This window comes from Balaenoptera physalus, assembly GCF_965194825.1.
Source record: "Balaenoptera physalus genome assembly, chromosome: 3".
Classification (NCBI taxonomy): Eukaryota; Metazoa; Chordata; class Mammalia; order Artiodactyla; family Balaenopteridae; genus Balaenoptera; species Balaenoptera physalus.
Window position 1 is genome coordinate 122,387,729 of NC_138890.1, and position 24,637 is coordinate 122,412,365.

Genomic DNA, 24,637 nt, shown 5'->3' on the forward strand with positions numbered 1-24,637 from the left:
AGTTGTGGCGCGCAGGCTGAGTTGCTCTGCGGCACGTGGGACCTTCCCGGACCAGGGCTCGAACCCGTGTCCCCTGCATTGGCAGGTGGATTCTTAACCACTGGGCCACCAGGGAAGCCCCGTCCATAGCTTTTTATCACATCTAACTTCTAGTCCCAAGCTACTGATTTTCCAGTGTGGTTTTCAGTAGTAGAGCAATCACTTAAATGAACCCCTGGATGACACTGTTATTCCAAAGATTTTAATCTTAACAACTGTCAAATTTAAAATGAGATCACAATGGCTACTGAAAACACTGGTGGAAGTTTAGATGTACATGCATAATAGTGCCAGGTGGTCAAAGAGGGCAGGTATTTCTGACAAGCAGTTAAAGTGACACCTTCCTATGGCATTAATAAAAGCACAGTGTGCAAGTCACCCAGCCTGCCCATCTTGAAATTTTGCAAGTTTTGACAAATTTTTACATTTAAGGAGATTCATATTGTTTTAAATTTTGCTCACAAAGGAAGACTTTATTATTGTTTGTGTATCTGCACTATTTGAAATAATTCAAATCCACATAAGATGCAAATACACCGTTACAGAGTTGGTGACAGCGAGATCTTGCCAGCCCGGCCTTCCCCTTCCCCCCATTATTGGGATGGGAAAACCTCAACATTCAGCATGTGCATTCCAGGTGGCTCATGAGCCCTTAATATTTGCTTCTGTTCAATTTGTAAGGAGTTTGTGTTCTATGAATGTGCCTTAAGTTTCAGGATAGACTCAATAATCCTAAATACCAAGTGAAATTCTGTCTGATCCATTCAGCCTCTGGAACTTGTTGGAAACTTCAAAATTGGCCTGGGTTTCCTACAAGGATTTATGAATCTGGGCTGAATTTGAGGTTCATAAAAACACCCAGCCAGAGTTGCTTTTGTCTGGGATTTCAAAAGAAGTGTTTTGCTCATTTCTTTATATACACATCAAGCAAACTGTCACTGTCTGCTGGATTTATGTCTTGCTCTTTTAAAATGAGTGAACTACCTATTTTAGGTCTTCATTTCTTCATTGATGTTATGGGTTGAATTGTGTCCCTCTCCCCCACTCCATAATTATATGTTGAAATTCTGACCCCCAGAACTTCAGAATGTGACCTTATTTGGAGATAGGGTTTTACAGGGATAATCAAGTTAAAATGAGGTCATTAGAGTGGGTCCTAATTCAATATGACTTGTGGCCTTATAAAAAGGGGAAATTTGGACACAGAGATATGCACACAAGGAGAACACCATGTGAACATCAAGGCAGAGGTCAGGGCGATATGTGTACAAGACAAGGAACGCCAAAGATTGCCTGCAAATTACCAGAAGCCAGGGAGAGGGCTGAGACAGGTTCTTCCTCATAGCTGGCAGAAGGAACCAACCCTGCTGACCCCCTTAACCTCTGTATGGTCAGGCCACTCAAGATGGCTGTTCTCTTGCTCTCTGTACATCCCCTGCCTGACCAGTGCCTGCTTCACCTGTATCGTAAGCTCAGGACTGACCTTCCTATGTACTTGCCCCAGGCCCCAGCTGGTGATTGTTCTCATCAAAGGGGCGGTGAGGCGGAGCCCCTCTGTTGGTTTCCCTGGTAACTAATGAGCTCCACCTGACATCAATTCCCCTATAACTGGAAATCCCCCACCCCCAAGCAAAGCCTGCCGCCATGTCCGGCCTGCTGTCGGCTGCACACGGTGAGGTGTTGCTCCAGGACCTCGCTTCAGACATGTAAGATTCCCTCTGTCCATTAAACCACTGATGTCTCTGTTGCTGACTCCGGGCTCTTTCTTCGGTCTTGAAGCTGGGCAAGCACAGGCCTCGTAGGCTTGCGGGGTGCAGCCCAACAATGGGCGGAGCAGCCTGGAGACCGAGGAAACTCCCGTGAGCGCCGAGATGTCGGGAATACAGGGCGGAAAATAGAAAGCTGCAGGGGCCGTCCACTAGCCCTGGGCCCCGAAAGTTGCGCGGGAAATCCCTCGCTGGCTGTGTACTAGAAGGCGGGGCTCTGTGGTGGCCGTCCTTGCTGAATGGGGGCTGCCAAGAGATCTGGAGACCAGTGGCCTCTAATGGCTCCTGTATCAAAGTGAGGCTTTTGTAATTGGTTAAGCTAGCTCTCTCGAAGGAATTGGTATTTCTCTTGTGCCTTTGAGATGAGGGTCTGTGGTAGCTGGGTTCCAAAACCAAGCATCTCGACAGAACCAGGCAGAAGTTGTGAACCATTTGTGAACTCGTCTTGGAAATACATAGTGTCACCTCCTCTGTTAGTCATAAGGCCTCCCAGATTCGAGGGAAGGAACCCAGACACCCCCATATCTTGGTGTAAGGAGAGTTAAAAATCACATCGAAGATGTGTAGGATGGGACTTACTGTTACGACTAAATAACACCTTTTTTCAAGGTCTTTGAAATAAAGCTCTCTATCTGTGATTGCTCTCAGTTTGCTTTTATAGCCCTTTTGAAAAAAATGTACTTAAAAAATATAACTGCACCCCTCTTTTCTTTAATCTAGATTTAAAAGTGTAGCTTATTTGATGTATTTTACCCCTAGTGAATAGTTGCTGAAAGAATGAACTAATCCTGGTTTCACCACCAACTGTATGACTTTGGACAAGTGATCTTTCTTGATTTACGTTTCCTCATCTGTAATAACAGAGCCTACTTTTGTTGGGATGTTGTGAGAATTAAATACATTAATGCAAGTAAAACAATTAGTATGATGCCTGGTTCATGGTGAGCTCTCCATAAACAATAACTGCTACTGTCGTCATCATTGTGGTCAAGGCATAAGTGGCCTATATAATTTTTTTTCCACAGCAGATACAAGGGGTGTCTTGATCTAGTGCTTTGATGAAAAAAAAAAAAAAAAACCAAAAACTCATTATCACATTATTTTAAAATTTCAAGTAACCTTAAAGGAGGATGTGGGAAAATAAAAAGCTGATTAAAAAAAGTGGTAGAATGAATTTAAATGGATTTGAAGAATAGTATGTTGAATTGGTGTCAATGAGGTTTTTGAAAAACCAAAATGGAAAGGAAAGCCAGTGAATCTTAAATTGAGAAAATGGGGCTTTGGAAGAGTTGATTTTATTTTGAAATCCCCAGTGGTATCACCTAGGACCCCCATTTCCATTCTTCTACCTCCTGTCTCTTGGAGATTCAGGTGAACTCAGCTCAGACACATCCAGCACCCTTCCTGTGCCTCTTTCTTTGCATTTCCTGGTTCTTATAAGGCTGGGATCCCCAGTCTCCACTCGCATGTCTTTTCCAGGGCCATCTATATTTTATCTTCTGTATTTTCTTGGAGCAAAACATTGCCTTTTCCAGGTTTTAAAAGAAATGGAATCCCACAGAAGACATTTATCACGATTCTTAGAGGTCTATTAGAGACTGTAACTGTGCGGGAAAGTTTCACATTGTGAAGCATTTAAGACCCTGTTCTTTTGCTTCCTCGTCAACCCCTCACTCTTTATTACCTGCAAGTCTGAACTCCAGCTTCCAGACCCTCCCAGACTTGATGAGCCCCCTAGGAGGCATGGTCCAATTTACCAGCTATAGAGAATAAGAAATAATAAAAAAATTAAACTGAGAGAGAATTTGGGGGAAACAAAGCAAGATCTTCACATGTATGAAATTTAATGCTGTTTTAACTGGGGAAATGCAGTTTGACTGGAGGATACGCTGTATATACACTAGTATTCCATTTCATCTTGAGACAAGCCTGCTGAAGTGAGTACTATTATTATGTCCCATTTTATAGATGAGGGGACTGAGGTACAAAGAAATAAAGCAGCCAAAGTTATTTGAAGCTGTGGTGTCTAACTACAGAAACTTCACCTTTAACTATTATTCTGTTCTATGTTATTGATAACTCTGTGGGGTCTTTCCCACTATTGGGCTAAGAAATTTTCAGACTTGAATTGTTTTAAGGAAGAGTTGTACGTATTCTATGATCTTCAGGAGTCTTTTTCACCTTTTGGGGGAGGTACCTATGAGCCCCTTTATTGAGAAATTAGTTCTCTCCCAATGTTGCCTTTTCAAAGTGCTTTTCAGATACTTACTTAAAAATATTTTAATAGAGAAATCACCAATGTGTAAGAGTTATAAATGAATCAGTATACCATAAAAGATGTTCATTAGGAAGATAAGACCTCCCTAGTTTTTTTGCAATTATTTTATCATATTTCTGATTAATGATTTCATTTGGGCCATTTCAGTGTTCACTGGTCTTCATTTGTTAGTGTTGATTATAGGATGCCATGCCTCGTTGGAATCTGACTCTTTTTGACCAACAAATGCGTATTAAAATCAATAGAAATGTCATTAGCATCCCAATATCAGGAGAGATAATATAACCATTTCTCATGCATTCAGTTTATTAAAATTTGATAAAGTGTGAAATATGTAGGACAAGTAATGATGTTTTAATCTTTCACCAAGGTAACAATTGAAAGCTGATTGATTCCATTCAGTAATTATAAAATCAGAATGATGGAAGATTGTAATCAAGTAGGATTCACTCTCCTACTTTGTCACTCCTCCATGCAAGACAAAATTCTCATTTGCATCATCTCTTTTATCTGAAAAGAAATCAAACTTCTATTTGCTTCACTAAATCCAGGAGATAGATAATAGCCTTTCCTGACTTTGAAGGGGATGGCAAGGTGGCTGCTGCCTACTAATAGCAGGGAAGAAGGGATAGTCCTTCTTTAAGACTAGATTGTCTCAATGAGAAGGGCCAACTCTGATGGGATCTAAATATTCAAACTATTACATCCTTCCAACTTTTGCATGACCAGCTGAGTGAGGTAGGGCCTTTTCTATTATGGTTCTGCTCTTCCTAGCTTCCTTAAGACAATCCTGGGGGAATGTAGCTGGCCAAACATGTTAGGATCTCAGTCAATTCACTTGGCTTATAGAGTGCCAGAGGTTGGAGAGTGGGGCCTTTCTTTGTTCTAAAAGGCCTGGCAAGAATCCTAATTTCCTTGTCTTTGAAGATACGGGAGGATTACCATTAGCCCATGGTTCTATAGTTGTTCGGCTGGGTGTAAAGAGTGGGGAAGAGAAGAACAGTGGGGAGGAAAAGGCAGGTAATTGGATCCATGCTGCTAGGACTGAAACCTAGAGAACATGACCGAGAGAATCAGCAGATACCTACAATTTTAATGGCTCACATCCATCATCTCTTGGGCTTGGTTGGTGGCTTTGAAGATGGAGTTTGCCAAGTAGAACATATCTAGCTGTCATTGATTCATAATCTAGAACATGCCATCAGCTAACCTGGGAACAGTAAACTCGTACTGGAAAAAGAATTCCTCAAGTGAAGTCTTTCTTCACTGTATATGACTCCTCTCTGCCCCCAGTTAGATCAGGTCCCTAATCTATATGTTGTTAAAGAACCCTGTGCTTTTCCTTCATAATACTTTTCATGTGATCATGTTTGTGGGATTATTTGATTAATACCTGTTTCCCAGCGTTAGACTGAAAGCTTTGTTGGGGCAGGGACTAGTGAATGTGTGCTTTTTCTTTACGACTGTGCTTTGAATGTGGTTGACTAAGTGTTCCTGGTGTCTGCCCAAAGTTGCCTTTCTCTCTCAAGGAGCCCGACCTGTGTAAGAACTTGCATCCTTTTTAGAAAGTCTTTTTCCTAGTTGACTCAAACAGATGTCTATCTGTCCCTTGGACCTTCTAGTTCCCACTCTACCAGCCACACTGATTAAACATCTATAGGGCCTGATTATACACAGTTTAGAAGTGACCTTATAATGCATCTCAAAAATTAATGAAGAAGTATTTCCATTCTCAAAGGATTTGGAGGCTCTAAAGACTTTAATGTTGTTGAGGATGGGAAATCTGGGGCATAAGAGTGCCTTTCTAGGGTTCGGAGAGTAAGGAGAGAACATTGGGGTAATTCTGCTCTTTGCTATACAAATATCTACTTTTATTGTTTTGTTACGACGACTGACCTTCTGACAGATTTTCTGTGGGCAGTAGAGCACTGTGAAAAGATTATTATTTTTGGAGCCAGACAGAACTGAATTTGACTCTCAGGTTTACCAGTTACCAGCCGTGAGGCCTCCTCATCTGTAAGCTTGGAAAAATAGTGCTTGTTTTTCAGAGTTGTCCTGTGAATTAGATATACTATATTTTAGTGCCTGATATGGTGCCTGATACACTGTAAGGGCTAAATACATGGTACATCATAGGGAGGATTACTATTGCCAACTTTCAAAAAGTAAAAATTGATGGTCACAGAAGCCAGATAATTTACCTTGAAATCCACAACAAACTGAGGTAGTGCTCAAACTGTGGATATAACTTTTTTAAACTCCGTGGAGGGACAGACTTTTCAGCATACTGGACAAAGTTTAAGATTTAGGAACATATGGCCACTGACTCTACTTTCTTCAGTACCCAAGACATGGCTTTGATGATGAATATATTATAGAACCCGAATTGCTTGGCATTGGAACTCATTCCCTTAGATGGAGGTATATCAGTTGTTCCTGTAAGTTATGAAATGGTGATGTCAGCCCCAAATTTAGAAGGGCATTAATTTGGCAAAAATTCGGTGGTTTTCTTATCCTCGGTAGGACCCTCGCTTGCTTGCTTGGGGTATGTCTGTACTAGCTGCAAGCTCTATAGGGGAAAGAGAAAAGCCAGACCAAAACACACAGCATCTACAGCTGTTGTGGGTGGAACTTCCCTTCTGTTAAGAATTCTCGGCTAAAAAATTTGGAAATGTAAGCACGTGTGTCTGAGGGGCTCCCTGCTGCTCTGAACCCTCTGGAAACACTGCAGCCCCTCAGCCCAGTAGTTCTCATCCTGGCCTCACATTAGAATCACCTGGGGAGTGTTTAAAAAAAGACTGATGCCTGGATTCCTCCATTAGGCCAATTAAATGAAAATTTTTAGGAAAGGGGCCCAAACACCCATGTTGGAAAACGATCTCTCTAGGTGATTTGAATGTCCTCAGGTTGAAGATCACTGCTGGCCCAGATCTCTCAGTACTAATCACACGGTCAAATCTCATCTGCTAACACGGAGGACAGCAGCAGCAGCAGCAAATAGAAGGGTGAATAAGACCTAAAAGATCGTGTATGTTTGCTTTGGTGTTTGGTTGAGGGCATTGATCCGAGAAATAGGTCTTTTGCTAACATCACCTGGAATAGAGAGCTTATTGTTTTTTCAACCATTAAAACCCCATAGGAGGTGAAGTGATAGGTTCTGGGAATGGGATGTCAAGATGTGTCATTTTAAATGGTGAGTTTTTAGGAAATGCTCTTCCCAGAGTGCCTCCCTTGGGCCTGATGGTTTGGCAGCTTTACATCCAGCACTTAGCTGCCCATCCCACTGGGATCCTCCCTCTGATCTCAGAATGCTGAAAATGGCTTTATTGACAAAGGCAGCATTTAAAACCAGTCCCTACAATGAGCTGCTTAATGGTCAACCCCACCCAGGTGAGGACTCTGCCAGGTAGACACCCATCACATGAGTGTTAACTGAGTGGGTGGTACCCATGGGGAAATCACAATTAGAGAGTGCTAGGACCGGAGGGACTCGAGATAGGTTGGGTTGCTCCTCTTAGTGGGGAGATGGGGGCCCAGAGAGGTAACCCCAGACAGGTGCACAGGACTAGGCAGTGAATTATGAAGAGCAGATCCTCATACCCAGGATAGGGCTTTCCCCATCTTACCATTTATCATCTTATATTCTTCTCTCCATTTTTTTAAAAAATAGACCTTTACTGGAGTATAATTGCTTCACAATACTGCATTAGTTTCTGTTGTACAGCAGAGTGAATCAACCATATGCATACATATGTCCCCATATCCCCTCCCTCTTGAGCCTCCCTCCTATCCTCCCTATCCCACCCCTCTAGGTCATCACAAAGCACTGAGCTGATCTCCCTGTGCTATGCTGCTGCTTCCCACCAGCCAACTATTTTACATTCGGTAGTGTATATATGTTGATGCTACTCTCACTTCGCCCCAGCTTCCCCTTAGCACCCCGTGACCTCAAGTCAATTCTCTATATCTACATCTTTATTCCTGCCCTGTGACTAGGTTCATCAGTACCTTTTTTTTTTTTTTTTTAGATCCCATATATATGTGTTAGCATACGGTATTTGTATTTGTCTTTCTGACTTACTGCACTCTCTATGACAGACTCTAGGTCCATCCACTTCACTAGAGATAGTTCAATTTCGTTTCTTTTTATGGCTAGTAATATTCCATTGTATACATGTGCCACATCTTCTTTATCCATTCATCTGTCGATGGACACTTAGGATGCTTCCATGTCCTGGCTATTGTAAATAGAGCTGCAATGAACATTGTGGTACATGACTTTTTGAATTATGGTTTTCTCAGGGTATATGCCCAGTAGTGGAATTGCTGGGTCATACAGTAGTTTTATTTTTGATTTTTTAAGGAACCTCCATACTGTTCTCCATAGTAGTTGTATCAATTTACATTCCCACCAAGAGTGCAGGAGGGTTCCCTTTTCACCACACCCTTTCCAGCATTTATTGTTTATAGATTTTTTGATGATGACCATTCTGACTGGTGTGAGGTGATACCTCACTGTAGTTTTGATTTGCATTTCTCTAGTAATTAGTGATGTTGAGCATATTTTCATGTGCCTCTTGGCCATTTGTTTGTCTTCCTTGGTGAAATGTCTATTTAGGTCTTCTGCCCATTTTTTAACTGGATTGTTCGTTTTTTTGATATTGAGCTCCACGAGCTGTTTGTATATTTTGGAGATTAATCCTCTGTCTATTGTTTCATTTGCAAATATTTTCTCCCATTCTGAGGGTTGTCTTTTCGTCTTGTTTATGGTTTCCTTTGCTGTGCAAAAGCTTTTAAGTTTCATTAGGTCCCATTTGTTTATTTTTGTTTTTATTTCCATTACTCTAGGAGGTGGGTCAAAAAAGATCTTGCTGTGATTTATGTCAGAGTGTTCTTCCTATGTTTTCCTCGAAGAGTTTTATAGTGTCTGGTTTTAATTTAAGTTGTTAATCCATTTTGAGTTTATTTTTTTGTATGGTGTTAGGTAGCATTCTAATTTCATTCTTTTACATGTAGCTGTCCAGTTTTCCCAACTCCACTTGTTGAAGAGGCTGTCTTTTCTCCAGTGTATGTTCTTGCCTCCTTTATTGTAAATTAGGTGCCCATATGTGCATGGGTTTATCTCTGGGTATTCTATCCTGTACAATTGATCTATATTTCTGTTTTTGTGCCAGTACCATCCTGTCTTGATTACTGTAGCTTTGTGGTATAGTTTGAAGTCAGGGAGCCTGATTCCTCCAACTCCGTTTTTCTTTCTCAAGATTGCTTTGGCTATTCGAGGTCTTTTGTGTTTCCATACAAATTGTAAAAGTTTTTGTTCTAATTCTGTGAAGAATGCCACTGGTAGTTTGATAGGGATTGCATTGATTCTGTAGATTGCTTTGGGTAGTATAGTCATTTTCACATTGTTGATTCTTCCAATCCAAGAACATGGTATATTTCTCCATTTGTTTATGTCATCTTTGATTTCTTTCATCAGTGTTTTATAGTTTTCTGAGTACAAGTCTCTTGTCTCCTTAGGCAGGTTTATTCCTAGGTATTTTATTCTTTTTGTTGCAATGGTAAATGGGAGTGTTTCCTCAATTTCTCTTTCTGATTTTTCATTGTTGGTGTATAGGAATGCAAGAGATTTGTGTGCGTTAATTTTGTATCCTGCAACCTTACCAGATTCATTGATTAGCTCTAGTAGTTTTCTGGTGGCATCTTTAGGATTTTCTATGTATAGTATCATGTCTTCTGCAAACAGTGACAATTTTACTTCTTCTTTTCCAATTTGTATTCCTTTTATTTCTTTTTCCTCTCTGATTGCCATGGGTAGGACATCCAAAACTAAGTTGAGTAAGAGTGGCGAGAGTGGACATCCTTGTCTTGTTCCTGATCTTAGAGGAAATGCTTTCAGTGTTTCACCATTGAGTATGATGCTTGCTGTGGGTTTGTCATATATGGCCTTTATTATGTTGAGGTAGGTTCCCTCTATACCCATTTTCTGGAGAGTTTTTTACCATAAATTGGTGTTGAATTTTGTCAAAAGCTTTCTCTGCATCTATTGAGATGATCATATGGTTTTTATTCCTTAATTTGTTAATGTGGTGTATCACATTGATTGGTTTGCATATATTGAAGAATCCTTGCATCCCTGGGATAAATCCCATTTGATCATGGTGTGTGATCCTTTTAATGTGCTGTTGGATTCTGTTTGCTAGTATTTTGTTCAGGATTTTTGCATCTATGTTGATCAGTGATATTGGTCTATAATTTTCTTTTCTTGTGATATCTTTTTCTGGTTTTGGTATCAGGGTGATGGTGGCTTCATAGAATGAATTTGGGAGTGTTTCTCCCTCTGCAGTTTTTTGGAAGAGTTTGAGAAGGATCAGTGTTAGCTCTTCTCTAAATGTTTGATAGAATTCACCTGTGAAGCCATCTGGTCCTGGACTTTTGTTTCTTGGAAGATTTTTAATTACGGTTTCATTTTCATTATTTGTGATAGGTCTGTTTATGTTTTCTAATTCTTCCTGGTTCAGTTTTGGAAAATGTACCTTTCCAAGAATTTGTCGATTTCTTCATGGTTACCCATTTTATTGGCATATAGTTGTTTGTAGTAGTCTCTTATAATCCTTTGTATTTCTGTAATGTCAGTTGTGATTTCTCCTTTTTCATTTCTAATTTTATTGATTTGTGTCATCTCCCTTTTTTCTTGATGAGTCTGGCTAAGGGTTTATCAATTTTATTTAGCTTCTCAAAGAACCAGCTTTTAGTTTTATTGATCTTTGCTATTGTTTTCTTCGTTTCTATTTCATTTGTTTCTGCTCTGATCTTTATGATTTCTTTCCTTCTACTGACTTTGGGTTTTCTTTGTTCTTCTTTCTCTTGTTGTTTTAAGTGTAGGGTTAGATTGTTTATTTGAGATTTTTCTTGTTTCTTGAGGTGAGATTGAATTGCTATAAACTTCCCTCTTAGAACTGTTTTTGCTGTGTCCCATAGGTTTTGGGTTGTCGTGTTTTCATTGTCACTTGTTTCTATGTATTTTTAAAATTTCTTCTTTGATTTCTTCAGTGATCTCTTGGTTATTTAGCAGTGTACTTTTTAGCCTCCATGTATTTGTGTTTTTTACAGTTTTTTTCCTGTAATTGATTTCCAGTCTCATAGTGTTGTGGTCAGAAAAGATGCTTGGTACAATTTCAGTTTTCTTAAGTTTTCTGAGGCTTGATTTGTGACCCAAGATGTGATCTGTCCTGGAGAATGTTCCATGTGCACTTGAGAAGAAAGTGTATTCTGCCACTTTCGGGTGTAATGTTCTATAAATTTCAATTAAATCTATCTGGTCAATTGTGTCATTTAAAGCTTGTGTTTCCTTTCTTATTTTCTGTTTGGATGATCTGTGCATTGGTGTAAGTGGGGTGTTAAAGTCCCCTACAATTATTGTGTTACTGTCAATTTCTCCTTTCATGGTTGTTAGCATTTGCCTTATGTATTGAGATGCTCCTGTGTTGGGTGCATAAACATTTATAATTGTTATGTCTTCTTCTTGGATTGATCCTTTGATCATTATGTAGTGTCCCTTCTTATCTCTTGTAACAGTCTTTATTTTAAAGTCTATTTTACCTGATACGAGTACTGCTACTCTAGCTTTCTTTTGATTTCCATTTTCATGGAATATCTTTTTCCATCCCTTCACTTTTAGTCTGTATGTGTCCCTAGGTCTGAAGTGGGTCTTTTGTAGACAACATATATATGGGTCTTGTTTTTGTATCCATTCAGCCAGTCTGTGTCTTTTGGTTGGGGTGTTTAATCCATTTACATTCAAGGTTATTATTGATATGTATGTTCCTATGACCATTTTCTTAATTGTTTTGGGTTTGTTTTTGTAGGTCTTTTTCTTCTTTTGTGTTTCCCACCTAGAGAAGTTTCTTTAGCATTTGTTGCAAAGCTGGTTTGGTGGTGATGAATTCTCTTAGCTTTTGCTTGTCTGAAAAGCCTTTGATTTCTCCATAGAATCTGAATGAGATCCTTGCTGGGTAGAGTAATCTTGGTTGTAGGTTTTTCTCTTTCATCACTTTAAGTATATCCTGCCACTCCCTTCTGACCTGAAGAATTTCTGCTGAAAAATCAGCTGATAACCTTATGGGAATTCCTTTGTATGTTATTTTTTGTTTTTCCCTTGCTGCTTCTAATATTTTTTCTTTGAATTTAGTTTTTGTTAGTTTGATTAATATGTGTCTTGGTGTGTTTTTCCTAGGGTTTATCCTGTATGAGACTCTTTGTGCTTCCTGGACTTGGTTGACTATTTACTTTCCCCTGTTAGGGAAGTTTTCAACTATAATCTCTTCAAATATTTTCTCAGACCCTTTTTTTTTCTCTTCTTATTCTGGGACTCTTATAATTTGAATGTTAGTGTGTTTAGTGTTGTCCCAGAGGGCTCTGAGATTGTCTTCAATTCTCTTCATTCTTTTTTCTACTCCTTGGCAGTTATTTCCACCATTTTGTCTTCCAGCTCACTTATTCGTTCTTCTGCCTCAGTTATTCTGTTATTGATTCCTTCTAGTATATTTTTCATTTCAATTATTGTGTTGTTCCTCTCTGTTTATTTGTTCTTTAGTTCTTCTAGATCTTTGTTAAACATTTCTTGTATTTTCTTAATCCATCTCTCCATTGTATTTCTGAGATTCTGGATCATCTTTACTATCATTACTCTGAATTCTTTTTCAGGTAGATTGCCTATTTCCGCTTCATTTATTTGGTCTTATAGGTTTTTACCTTGCTCCTTCATCTGTGACATATTTTTTTTGCCGTCTCTTTTTTTTTTTTTTTTTATGAGTGGGATTGTGTTCCTGTCTTACTGATTGTTTGGCCTGAGGCTTCCAACACTGGAGTTTGTAGGCTGTTGGGTAGAGCTGGGTCTTGGTGCTGAGATGAGGACCTCCGTGAGACCTCACTCTGATGAATATTCCCCGGAGTTTGAGGTTCTCAATTAGTCCAGTGGTTTTGACTCGGAGCTCCCACTACAGGAGCTTTGGCCCAACCCCTGGCTCGTGAACCAATATCCCACAAGCTGTGGGGTGGCAAAAAAAAAAAAAGAAAAAAAAAAAGAACAATTACAGAGTAAAAAATAAAATTAGACTAGGAAACTAACAGATATGTTAGAATATAAAAATAAAAACATAGATGAATCAACAACCGGAAGGTACATCAGTACCACAGTAGTAAAAAGGAGGAGGAAGAAAAAAAAAAAAAAGAACGAAAGGGGAAAAAAAAAGAAAAAAAAGGGGGAAAAGTCCTTGGCTGTGGAGGGCCTAAGCAAGGGTGTGGTTTGGATGGTGGGCGGGGCCTATGCTCAGGACCCGCAGGGCTGGAAAAGGCCCTGGGGGCTGTAGGGGGTGGAGCTTAGGCTCAAGGAACAGAAGGGGCCCAGGCTTGCGCCCAACCCCTGGTCTCAGAGGGCGGGGGACCTCACCTGGGAGCCCAGCAAGCTACCTGGGCTCGAGTGGGTGGGGCAGATGCCCTCCTCTCCTTTCCTGCTCCTCTGGTCCCTGGAGAGCCCCTCCTGCCTGCCTCTGCTGATCTCCCCGGCCTCCCTCCTATGCCCCCAGGACCCACGCAGCCTGGAGAGGGCTTTGGAGGGGGTGTGGCGGCCTGGAAACTCAGCAGGCTCCCCGGCCCAAGTGGGCCAGGCGATCGCCCTCTGCTCCTCTCCTGCTCTTCCGGGAGGGTCCCTCCCACCTGCCTCTCCTGATCTCCCTGGCCTCAGAGGTGCTGATCTTGTCTGGCCTCCACTTCTCCTCCCCCCTCAGTCCCCCCACATCCTACCGGTTCACTTGGGGCTTCCTCCCATCTCCTTGGGCGTCAGGGTCCCCCACCAGCGGCCAGCAGGTGCCCTATTTGTGGGGAGACGCTAACTCGGTGTCTTCCCACACCATCCTCTTGACTCTGCCCCCTTCCATTTTCTTTATTCTGTTCTTTTCCTGACCTTCTCTTTCTCTTTTCCTAGGGTTTTTTTTTTTTCCCCCTGACTCCATCTGTATTAGTTAAGGTTTTCCAGAGGAACAGAATCAATAAGGTATATAAGATATCTCTCTATATATACCTGCTGTCTTTGACACAGATTCATGCACTGCTTACCACTGTTTTGCTATCATGTGATGACTGCAGAAACCATCCTTAAACTGCAGCCCCACACAATTTTTGTACTTTCATTTGACCTAGCCGAAGGTGTCCTTTTTAAGTCTTATTTGTAATAATATTTATAATGACATATAATACGAAGTAAATGGAAATGTTCATTGTGAGCATAAAAAAACTCTATCTACCTATCTATCTATCTATTTATGGATGTCTCACTTCAGGCATTCAGGCAGAGAGAGAATTCAACCTTCCTCTGCCTTTTTATACTCTCTGTGCCCTCAGTGGACTGGATGGTGCTCACCCACATTGGGAACGACCACCTGCTTTACTCAGTCCACCAATGCAAATGCTAATCGCTTCCTGAAACACCCTCACAGACACACCCAGAAATAATGCCTAACCACGCATCCGGGTATCCTGTGGCCCAGTCAAATAGACCCATAAAACGAACCATGACACCATCCTATTTCCTTCCTTTCCTTTCCTTTCCTTTCCTTTCCTTTCCTTCCTTCCATCCATCTTCTCCTATTTCCTTCATTTTTCATTTTGTTTTTGTTGTCTTGGGTCTTATGACTTTAAGCCTGTGTTTTGCCTTGACTGAGGCTCTCAGGCTGGAAAAGATTGTTAATTCTTAGGCTTGAGCAATCCATGTAAGTGAATAAAGTGACTGTTAAAGTTTGTGATCTATAGTTCTAAAGTACAAAAAATTAGGTCAAAAGTAGGAAAAATTAATAGGGAAACCAATAAAAAGGAAACCCAAAGTTAAAAATTCTGAACTCCTTCACAGAGGCAGATGCTGTAAGATGGAGGGGGAGTGAGGCTGGTGTTCTCAAAACTCTTCATAGTTGGGAACAGATGATTTTAGACAACTAGAGTGAAAACTCATTTGAAAAAATCTTCTTGTGGCATCTCAGTAGGAGAACATTTTTATCAACGGGATGGTTATTGCCTGCCTGGTTGGAATTTTTATGTTCTGCATCATTCTGTTTGAAATCATGAGGATTTGACCAGAGGATATTTCTTTCCATTTGTAGGACATTTTGTATTTGGGATAATACCTTCTCCTCAAACATTTTAGGATGTCAAAATGTATTAAAGTGACATGTATTTTCCCCTTAGATCTTACCAAACCAATTCCTATAAAAGCAGAAAAAGGATAAAATGTAGATCTGAATTTATTTTTGTTCAATTTCTTTTCTGTTTTCTTAACCTTCCTGGAGTGAGTAGATTATCATAAAATTGTCTAGGGGGCCAAAGTCTGTGTTCTGGCTTAGGGAAAATGACACCTCTTAAAGGGCTTGTTAAGAGGCTATAGTGGATATTAGTTTTGTTGTTGTTGTTGGTTTTTTTTTTGGTGCTCAGCATCTATTCACCCTTTGTCCCATATGCCTATCTCCCTTTTGTCTCATATTCAAATCCTGCTGTTATAAAGGAATCACCTCTTTCCCATGCTCAGATCTTGTAGTTAAATGAAGCTGGTCCCACTCCCAGCTCTAGGGGTGGAACATATGACCCAGACTTAAGCCATTGCGCACATGGTACACTCCTGCCTATAACTGTTGGTTTGAGATTGGCATATGGCCCTGTACAGCCAATGAGACTGTTGAGAAAAGAAGATGAACTGTTTTTGCATTTGAACTTGAAAGGACATGGGCTGTAGCTATAGACAGGCATAAAGGGAAAGCCTATTTGAGTGTGAACCAACACAGAAGGTGAAACCTGATAGGAAACAGAAAATGTTTGCATATACTCAGAGGAGATTTAGACAATTGGACAGAGTTTGGGGATAAATTCATGAAGATAAATGTGGGTAGAATAGTGACCCCCAAAAGATAGATTGAGGTCCCAACACTTGATACCTGAGAATGTGATCTTATTCAGAAATAAGGTCTTTGCAGATGTAATGAAGATGTAAGTTAAGGTGAAGTCATACGGTAACAGGGTAGGCCCTTAATCCAAGATGATTGGTGTCCTGATAACAAGAGGAGAAGCGATACAGAGAGACATACAAGGTGAGGAGTATGCCATATGAGGACACAGACATACACAGGAAAAAAGGCCATGTGACCATCAAGGTAGAGATGTTACTACAAGACAAGAAATGCCAGGGTTGCTGGCAAACAGCAGAAGGTTAGGAAGGGGCAAAGAAGGATCCTCCCCTAGAGGCCTCAGAGGGAGCATGGCCTTGCTGACACTTTGATTTCAGACTGTGAAACAATACATTTCCAGAACTGTGAGACAATAAATTTCTCTTGTTTAAAGCCACCGAGATTGTGGTACTTTGTTATGGCAGCCCTATGAAATGAATACAGTACGTGTACAGAAAACTTAGCATGTGAAAAAAGACTTTTTTTTTTTTTTAACTCCAAGGAAAATAAAAACTTGTTCTGGAAAAGAGAAAGTAACCACGTGACTTAACTGTTAAGAATTTAATAGTGAGAGTACTATAAATATTGATTTTTAATCTTACCAAAATTATAATATACTGGAAAGTATATATGTGTGGTGGGGTCTGTGTGTGTGTGTGTGTCTGTGTGTGTGTATGAAATCATCTTTCACAGTGCAAAGTCAATATAAAATGCCTAAACTGAAGTGTCAGGAAGTAGCAACATACACACATTATTCAGAAACATGAAGGTAAAGAGTAAATGATTCAGTTAAACGAGCTGAAAGTAGCTGCCTCTTGGGAGCAGGAAACAGGAGGTGGGCACTGCTGGGACTGCTGCGTTTTTGGAATGAGACTTACAGAACTATTTGACTCTTTAAGCTATGTGTACGAATAACCTTCATATAAAGAAAAGCTACTTAAAAAAGGAAAGGAAAAATTGAATCCATGAAGCAAATTACTTGTAGAACTAAGGAATGTGCTGACCTTAGACAAAAGTAGAAAATAGAATACATTTATTTTGGGGGCTAGTTATCCATTGATCTACATCTGTTTCCTGAGCAGTGGGGGAGGAGGGCACAGGGGAGGGTCAGAGTTCTTTTATAAAGACTTCACATCTCCCTTTGTCCCATATTCAAGTCCTGCTTTTATATAGAAATGAGAACTTCTGTTACCTTGAGTTTCTAATTACAGTCTAAAACCATAAAGTTCATTTTAACAGGGATCTTTGCTTAAAACTGAAGGAGGTTCTCAAGGTGAATGGCATACGTATATGTTTCCTGGGAGTGGGAGTTACAGGCACTTTTAAAAAAAAAAAAAAATTTATTTATTTATGTCTGTGTTGGGTCTTCGTTGCGGTGCACGAGCTTCTCATTGTGGTGGCTTCTCTTGTTGTGGTGCACAGGCTTCAGTAGTTGTGGCATGTGGGCTCAGTAGTTGTGGTGCGCAGGCTTAGTAGTTGTGGTGCACAGGCCCAGTTGCTCCGCGGCATGTGGGATCTTCCCGGACCAGGGCTTGAACCTGTGTCTCCTGCATTGTCAGGCGGATTCTTAACCACTGCGCCACTGGGGAAGTCCCTACAGGCACTTTCTTATCCCACTGGAATTCTGAGTCAGATTCATTTCTGACTAGTAGCTGAAAGCTGAGTGTACTTGGCCTCTTACAGTGATCTTAAGGCAGAGGCCCTCTCAGTCCTTGACCCCAGCCTGTCCTTAATTCTCCTGGAGGGAAGCGTCCAGCCTGCTCTGCTGCCTTTTACCATCAGAGGGCAGTAGGGCCTCAAGTGCCCAGGGAAGGAGGGGGAAAGATGCTTAGCACCTGGAGAGTAGGAGGAAGTGTCTCACAGTGTTTGCACTTAAAGCATGTTGGTAGCTAGATATTGCATTGGCACAAATGGTGCGTTTTCTTCTAAATTTTGTGCCAATCGAAAAAGGCAGGAAGTTTGATCTTAATGCATTTGCCATGGCTATCTATTTCACTAGGAGCCAGGAATTTATTAGGAAAACGAAGAGAATTGAAAGAATAAGTTTAGACTGGCATTTCCCCATTTTCCTACTTGTAGAATAGATTCGGTACCTATTCTGAAAGAACACGGTGTCAGCTCGAATGATGCTCTGCTTTCTTCCCTATTATTCTAAAATAGATGTGCTTCTTACACGCATGGGTAGACCATTTACTTTTTATTTGTATCTCAGGGACAAATCTGGCTTATTAGCGCAGTTATTTGTAAGCGGCTAACCTGGTTCCCTGTGCTGTTGTAACACTATCTTGATGGGTTGCTGTGAAAATGTGAAGATGTCTGTCAGGCAGGAAAAATTATGTAAAAATGATGTGGGTATAGAAAATGGGATCGACAAAATGTAATAAACTCCTCCTGGGCTGAAGAGCAGAGCTGCATATGTAATGAAGTACTTTAGGATTACGTCACCTTTTATATAACATCTGGCAGTGACTTTTATTTCAGAGCTCATTTGAAGAAGCCAGGCTCTTTTCTTTTCTTCTCCCCAAGACTGCCTTTATCTGAAAGAAGAAAGAAAGAACTGTTAGATTTTGCATGCAAAGAAAGCCAGAGTGGCTAGATAACTCCCTTAGGGTAACGGAGAAAGGAAAAAGAAATTGAAAAAGGTCAGGTGAACACAGCAGAAGGAATGAAGAGGTTTGTGTGATTCTTAGTGAAATTGGACCAGTCTAAGCAACCAGACAGGTAATCTGGGTGGCTCTACCCTTCCCTCTTCCCTCCGCTGCCTCTATAGACCTGACCCAAGAATGCTTGGGAAAGAATTTTTCCTTAAATATTTTGTCTGAAGTAAGAGATTGAGAAAATTATTGAGATAATTTAGGTAAATCCTAAAATTTCTTCCTTTGGCTTTGGAGGAAAAAGAGCTTTCCTCTAAACCAACACCTTTCTCCCCTAGTTATATCCAGACTTTCTGATCTATCACAATAGATTATTCAGATGATCAGCTCACCATTTAAATTTGCCTAGACAGACAATGGTGAAAGGTCTTCGGTGACATTGAATGGGACTTCATTCCTTTGAAGGCAGGAACCAGGAGGGGAGAAGACCCTCTTTTCACCTCCCCTTTCTCCTCTCTCATAGCTTCTCTGCGCATGCTCCCCTCTGTACAACCTGGACCCTGCTAAATCATGTTTGCCAGCCTCATTGTATTCCTTCATCATGTTTTCTAACATCTTGCATTCTTGCTTTAACCTTAGGAATGCCCTTTCCTGTATTTCAAGGCCATGTCTACGATTCAGAAGAGGTGGTGTCTTCACTTTTCTACCTAATGCATTCCCAACAATGTGTTTGAAAGTCAGTTGGATGTTTGAAAGTTGAACAATAGATTTGCATGTTGTCAGGAAGAATTTGTTCTCAGGGAGCTAAAGTATATGATGAAATCCCTAATTATGGTTTCTGCCAGTGCCACCTCCCTCAGGTCTTGGCAACCCTGTGAGTGGGTAAGAACAGGCACATGGGCTGGAGTGGGTGGCAACTGCCAGTCATTGTGGGCTGGGGAAGTTGATCCAGGAATCTCTCCTTCCAAGACTTAGCTTTCCTTCTCTCAGCTCAGTTTGGAAGGGCAAGGGCTGCAGTAAGAGGATCTGGTTCTCACCCCACCTCCAAGGCTAAGCACATGTGACCCCCATGAGGTGGTGGGCAAGGATTTAGTGGAGCAGGGGCATGGACGGGGTTGCTCAAAGGATACCCTCAGGGGTAGGGATTCTGTGTGAGCTGGCAAACTCCAGACTCTGTGGCCCGTGACCTCTGCAGTCCTCAGTGGCAGAGGATGGCCCTTCAACTTGGCCGTGTAGACTCATCTGTAGCACTCTGGGGAAGATGTGCTAGGGGAGGAGATTCTTCTGTTGTCTCAACTTGGACCTGGCCCCTTCTCCCAGTAGCTGCGGCTGCCTGACATGAGATAGTTCTATCATTATTCTAAGGCAATTTAGGAAAGACTGAATTTTGAGTATGAAATGTTTGAAGATGTCAGTGTTGGGTAGTAGATAGTGTGGTAGCCTGGATACAAAACATGCATACATAACGTGCAACCCCAAAACTTAGCATCATAAAGCAACAACATTTAATTGTATCTCATGATTTTGTGGGTCAGGAATTTGGGCAGTGCTTGGCTGGGTGGCTCTTCTGTGCCACCTGGCATTGACAGAGGTTACTTGGTGCTCTTCAGTTGGTGGCTGGTTTGGGCTGAGGGTTCAAGATGATTCTACCCACACGCTTGATGTCTTGATAGGAATGGCTTTGGCCCTTTTTCCCTCTCCATGCAGTTTTAGGGCATCTCCACATGCTCTCCCTAGGAGGGCAGTTGAATTTTTACACAGTGCCTTGCTTAGGACTCTAGAAGAACAAGGAGGAAGCCACCAGTTCTCTTAAAGACTGGACTCGGAATTGACATAGCACCAATTCTGCCATACTCCACTGGTCAAAGCAGTCACAGGGCAACCCAGAATCTAGAAGAATGGAAACAGATCCAGCCTCCCAAGGAGAGGCGTGTCAAGAATTTGTGGCCATCTTTGATCTACCACGTGTGGGTTGCATAAATGTAGACCATGTGGAAGTGGAGGAACAGAGAATATGGGGATGAGGGGGGACTCTCCCTTGTCTTTGCTTCCTAACTAGGAATTATAGTTTTTCCAAGGGTATTGGGTTCATCGGGAAGACTAAGGTCATCTCTTCTGCTGCCACCTGAGGAAAATATACTTCTGCTGAATGAGGGCAGTACTGAGGTTTGTGTCTCCCTTTGTGCTTTTGGTTCAAAGCAAAGCTTTTGTTAAAGTGCTTAGCAACACTGATGGTAGGTGCACTGGAAAAACATAAGTGGGTAATGTCTGAAGGACACTTTGGAGATGATCTTGGCAAGTTTCCAAAGGAAGAGATGGAACATTTCTCATTTTCTCTGCCGTTTCACACAGCTGTGCCAAGGACTAAACAAGCAATGGATTAAGCAGGTTTTCAGATTTTTCTTTCTTATATAGAGTAGAGGAGGGGAAAAAGAGAGAATTTTTTTTTTCAGCCTAATGTAACTACTTATAATTTCCTTTGTCTATAAGTTTGATACAAGATCCTAGCAAAAGCCTTAGTAAAAAAGACAACAATAATATGTTTTTCACTATTATAGATATGATACAATACTGGCAGTGTCATGGGGTCTTCTTTCAGACACTCATTTAATTTAATTATTTTATTTTATTTTATTGAAGTATAATTGATTTACAATGTCGTGTTAGTTTCAGGTGTACAGCACAGTGACTGAGTTATACATAATAACTGAATATATATATGTATATATGTTCCTTTTCAGATTCTTTTCCCTTACAGGTTATTACAAAAAGTTGAGTACAGTTCCCTGTCCTATACAGTAGATCGTTGTTGGTTATCTGTTTTATATATAATAGTGTGTATGGGTTAATCCCAACCTCCTAATTTATAACTGATTAGTTTTTGAAAAGATATGCCCATAGTACAAATTTTTTTAAAAGTTTATTTATTTTGGCTGCGTTGGGTCTTCGTTGCCGTGTGCAGGCTTTCTCTAGTTGCAGCGAGCGGGGGCTACTTTTCATTGTGATGCACGGGCTTCTCATTGCGGTGGCTTCTCTTGTGGAGCATGGTCTCTACGCACACGGGCTTCAGTAGTTGTGGCTCGTGGGCCCTAGAGCACAGGTTCAGTAGTTGTGGCGCATGGGCTTAGTTGCTCCGTGGCATGTGGGATCTTCCTGCACCAGGGCTTGAACCCGTGTCCCCCGTATTTGCAGGTGGATTCTTAACCACTGCACCACTAGGGAAGTCCCAGTACAAATTTTAAGGGAACAAAAGGCATAGAATAAAAATCTCCCCCACATTGCTATCCCTGAGTCCCTCATGTCCCTTCCTCGGAGGCAGTCATTCTTTTTTGTATGTACTTCTAGACAAATTCTGTGCATGTGCAAATACCCCAACACATGTGTGTGTGTAATTATGGGATATATAATTAAATACAGTGGTTCCTCCCTTATCCATGGTTTTGCTTTCTGCGGTTTCAGTTCCCTGCGGTCAACTGAGGTCCGAAAATATTAAGTGGAAAATTTCAGAAATAAACAGTTCATAAGTTTTACATTGTGCACTGTTCTGAGTACCGTGATAAAATCTCGCCCTGTCCCCCTCTGTCCCGCCTGGGATGTGAATCATCGTATCCCGCTGTAGTGGCCATCTTGATTAGCAGATGACTGTCGCTGGATTGCAATGCTCAAGTCTCACCCTTATTTTACTTAATAATGGCTCCAAAGTGCAAGGGTAGTGATGCTGGCAATTCGGATATGCCATAAAGCGCTTCCTTTAAGTGAAAAGGTGAAAGTTCTCGACTTGATAAGGAAAGGAAAAAAAAACTGGATGCTGAGTTTGCTAAGATCTAGGTAAGAACGAATCTTCTATTTTGAAATTGTGAAGAGGGAAAAAGAAATTCATGCAAGTTTTACTGTCCTGCCTCAAACTGCAAAAGTTATGGTCACGTGTAACTAAGTGCTTAGTTAAGATGGAAAAGGCATTACACTTGTACAATAATATATTTTGAGAGAGAGAGAAAGAAGGGGGGGGACCACATTCACATAACTTATTTCAATATATTGTTATAATTATTCTATTTTATTATTAGTTATTGTTGTTAATCTCTTACTGTGCCTAATTTATAAATTAAACTTTAACATGGTTCCTATACATACATACCCATGGTATGCATGGTGTGAATGTATAAGAAAAAATGTAGTATATAAAGGGTTTTGTATTATCTGTGGTTTCAGGCATCACTGGGGGGTCTTGGAACTTATCTCCCACAGATATGGGGGAGACTCCTGTGTCCTTTCCCTCCACAAAGAGAAGCATGCTGTATAGTGTTTTGTACCTTGCTTTTTCATGAAACAATATGTTAGAAATTGTCCCATATTAGTAACTATAAATTAACTTCTTTTTTTCCTAAGAGTTACATAATATTTTGTTGCATGAACATAGTATCATATTTATATCTATATCTATCTGTATATTACTTTAAACTAGTCTCCTGTTGATGAATATTTAGGTTGTGGCCAATCTTTTGCTATTATAAGCAACACCACAATGAATAGTCTTGGGCATGCAATAATATTTGTGCATATGTGAGACTATATGTGGAAATGGAATTGTGGGGTGAGGGGTGTGAACATTGTAATTTTCATATCTTTTACCAAATAATCCTCCAGGTGTTTCTATTAGTTTATATTCCTCTACCCAGCTTTCATTTTAGATTCTGGGGATTGTCAGTGGAATCTGTTCTGAGGAGGTCATAGGTGAGGAAATAGGAGGTAAGATTGAACAAGGAAAGATCTACACTTGTGTTTTTATATCAGCCTCATAAAATGAGATTTCTAAGTAGTTTACCAAATATTTTGGCAAAACAGACCAAGTATCAGGCAGTCCTCTCTGCTAGGAAGCCTGCCACATGGAGTAATGAGAAGATTGGCCTCTCTGATAAGAATCTGTTTCCAGTTTGACATTTCCAGTGCTCACTGTGGGATCTTGATTAAGCCAGTCAGCCTTTCCTTGACCTCAGTTTTCTTGTTTGTCAAATGAGTATTAATGAGTGAATGATCTGAAGAACCTTTGGATCCAAAATTATTTAGTTCTATGAAACTCCCTTCACGTTTTATAACATATTAAAAACTCCTATAGAGGAATATAATATAGAGCTATATAATTTGCAAGACCCCATGCAAAATGAAAATGTAGGGCCCCCTATTAAAAAATTATTAAGAATGTCAACACAGCCACGATGGAGCATTAAGCTAAGTGTGGGCTCTTGTAAGCGCAGGGACCCTGTGCACCTGCGCATAAGCCCATGAAGCTTGTCCTGCTCCTTTAAAGATCCTGCCGTCAAATCAATGGTTTACTTAGGCTTAAGCTTTTGGTGGCAGTTTGACAAAGACATGTGCTTGATACATGCCCCCCCAGCCGCCAATTCTTTTCTGGAAAAAGGTGCTTTGGTCCATAGCCCCTGGCTAAAGAAGCTGCTCTAAACCTTATCTTGTGCAATGGGCACCTGATGATTGGACCGGATGTAGACACCTGACCCAAGCGCAGCCAGTTCATAGGCTGGTGAGTAGCTTGTAAGGTGACTGACAGGAAAAGCTTCTGACCAATACGAGTTAAGTAATTACAATGGGAAACAGACTCTGGAATTTGATCTGAGAAATATGGAGAGGATCAGCCAGCTGGATTGGGGCTTAAGGGTGAGAGTGGGAGCGGATAGGTAGAGAAAGGAGAAGTTGCACATGTTACCCTGTGTAACTCAACAGTGAACCCTCATGTCTTGAGGTAGCCTAAGTGAAGTTATTTCTGTCCTTTTCCAACCCAAAGAGCATAATTAGCCCAGTGTAATGCTACAGCATGGCTTCAGCCTGTTAATGTTTAAGCCATCTAGGGAGTGTGGCTTAAGAACAATTAGAAGTATGGAAAATAGAAAAAAAGCTCCCAAGTCCTGTTTTCTCCTTCATCTGCCAGCTACTACATTGGAATCAGCTGGTGAGTAG

General features: G+C 40.9%; 1 long non-coding RNA gene across 1 annotated transcript in view; it reads left to right on the forward strand.

The window, feature by feature from the left end:
- The window catches only part of LOC309658596, a 340,006-nt gene continuing 315,369 nt past the window's right edge, over nt 1–24,637 (forward strand). The window contains exon 1 of the long non-coding RNA XR_014262296.1: nt 1–24,629. This is a non-coding gene — a long non-coding RNA (uncharacterized lncRNA). The remainder of the gene's footprint in view (nt 24,630–24,637) is intronic.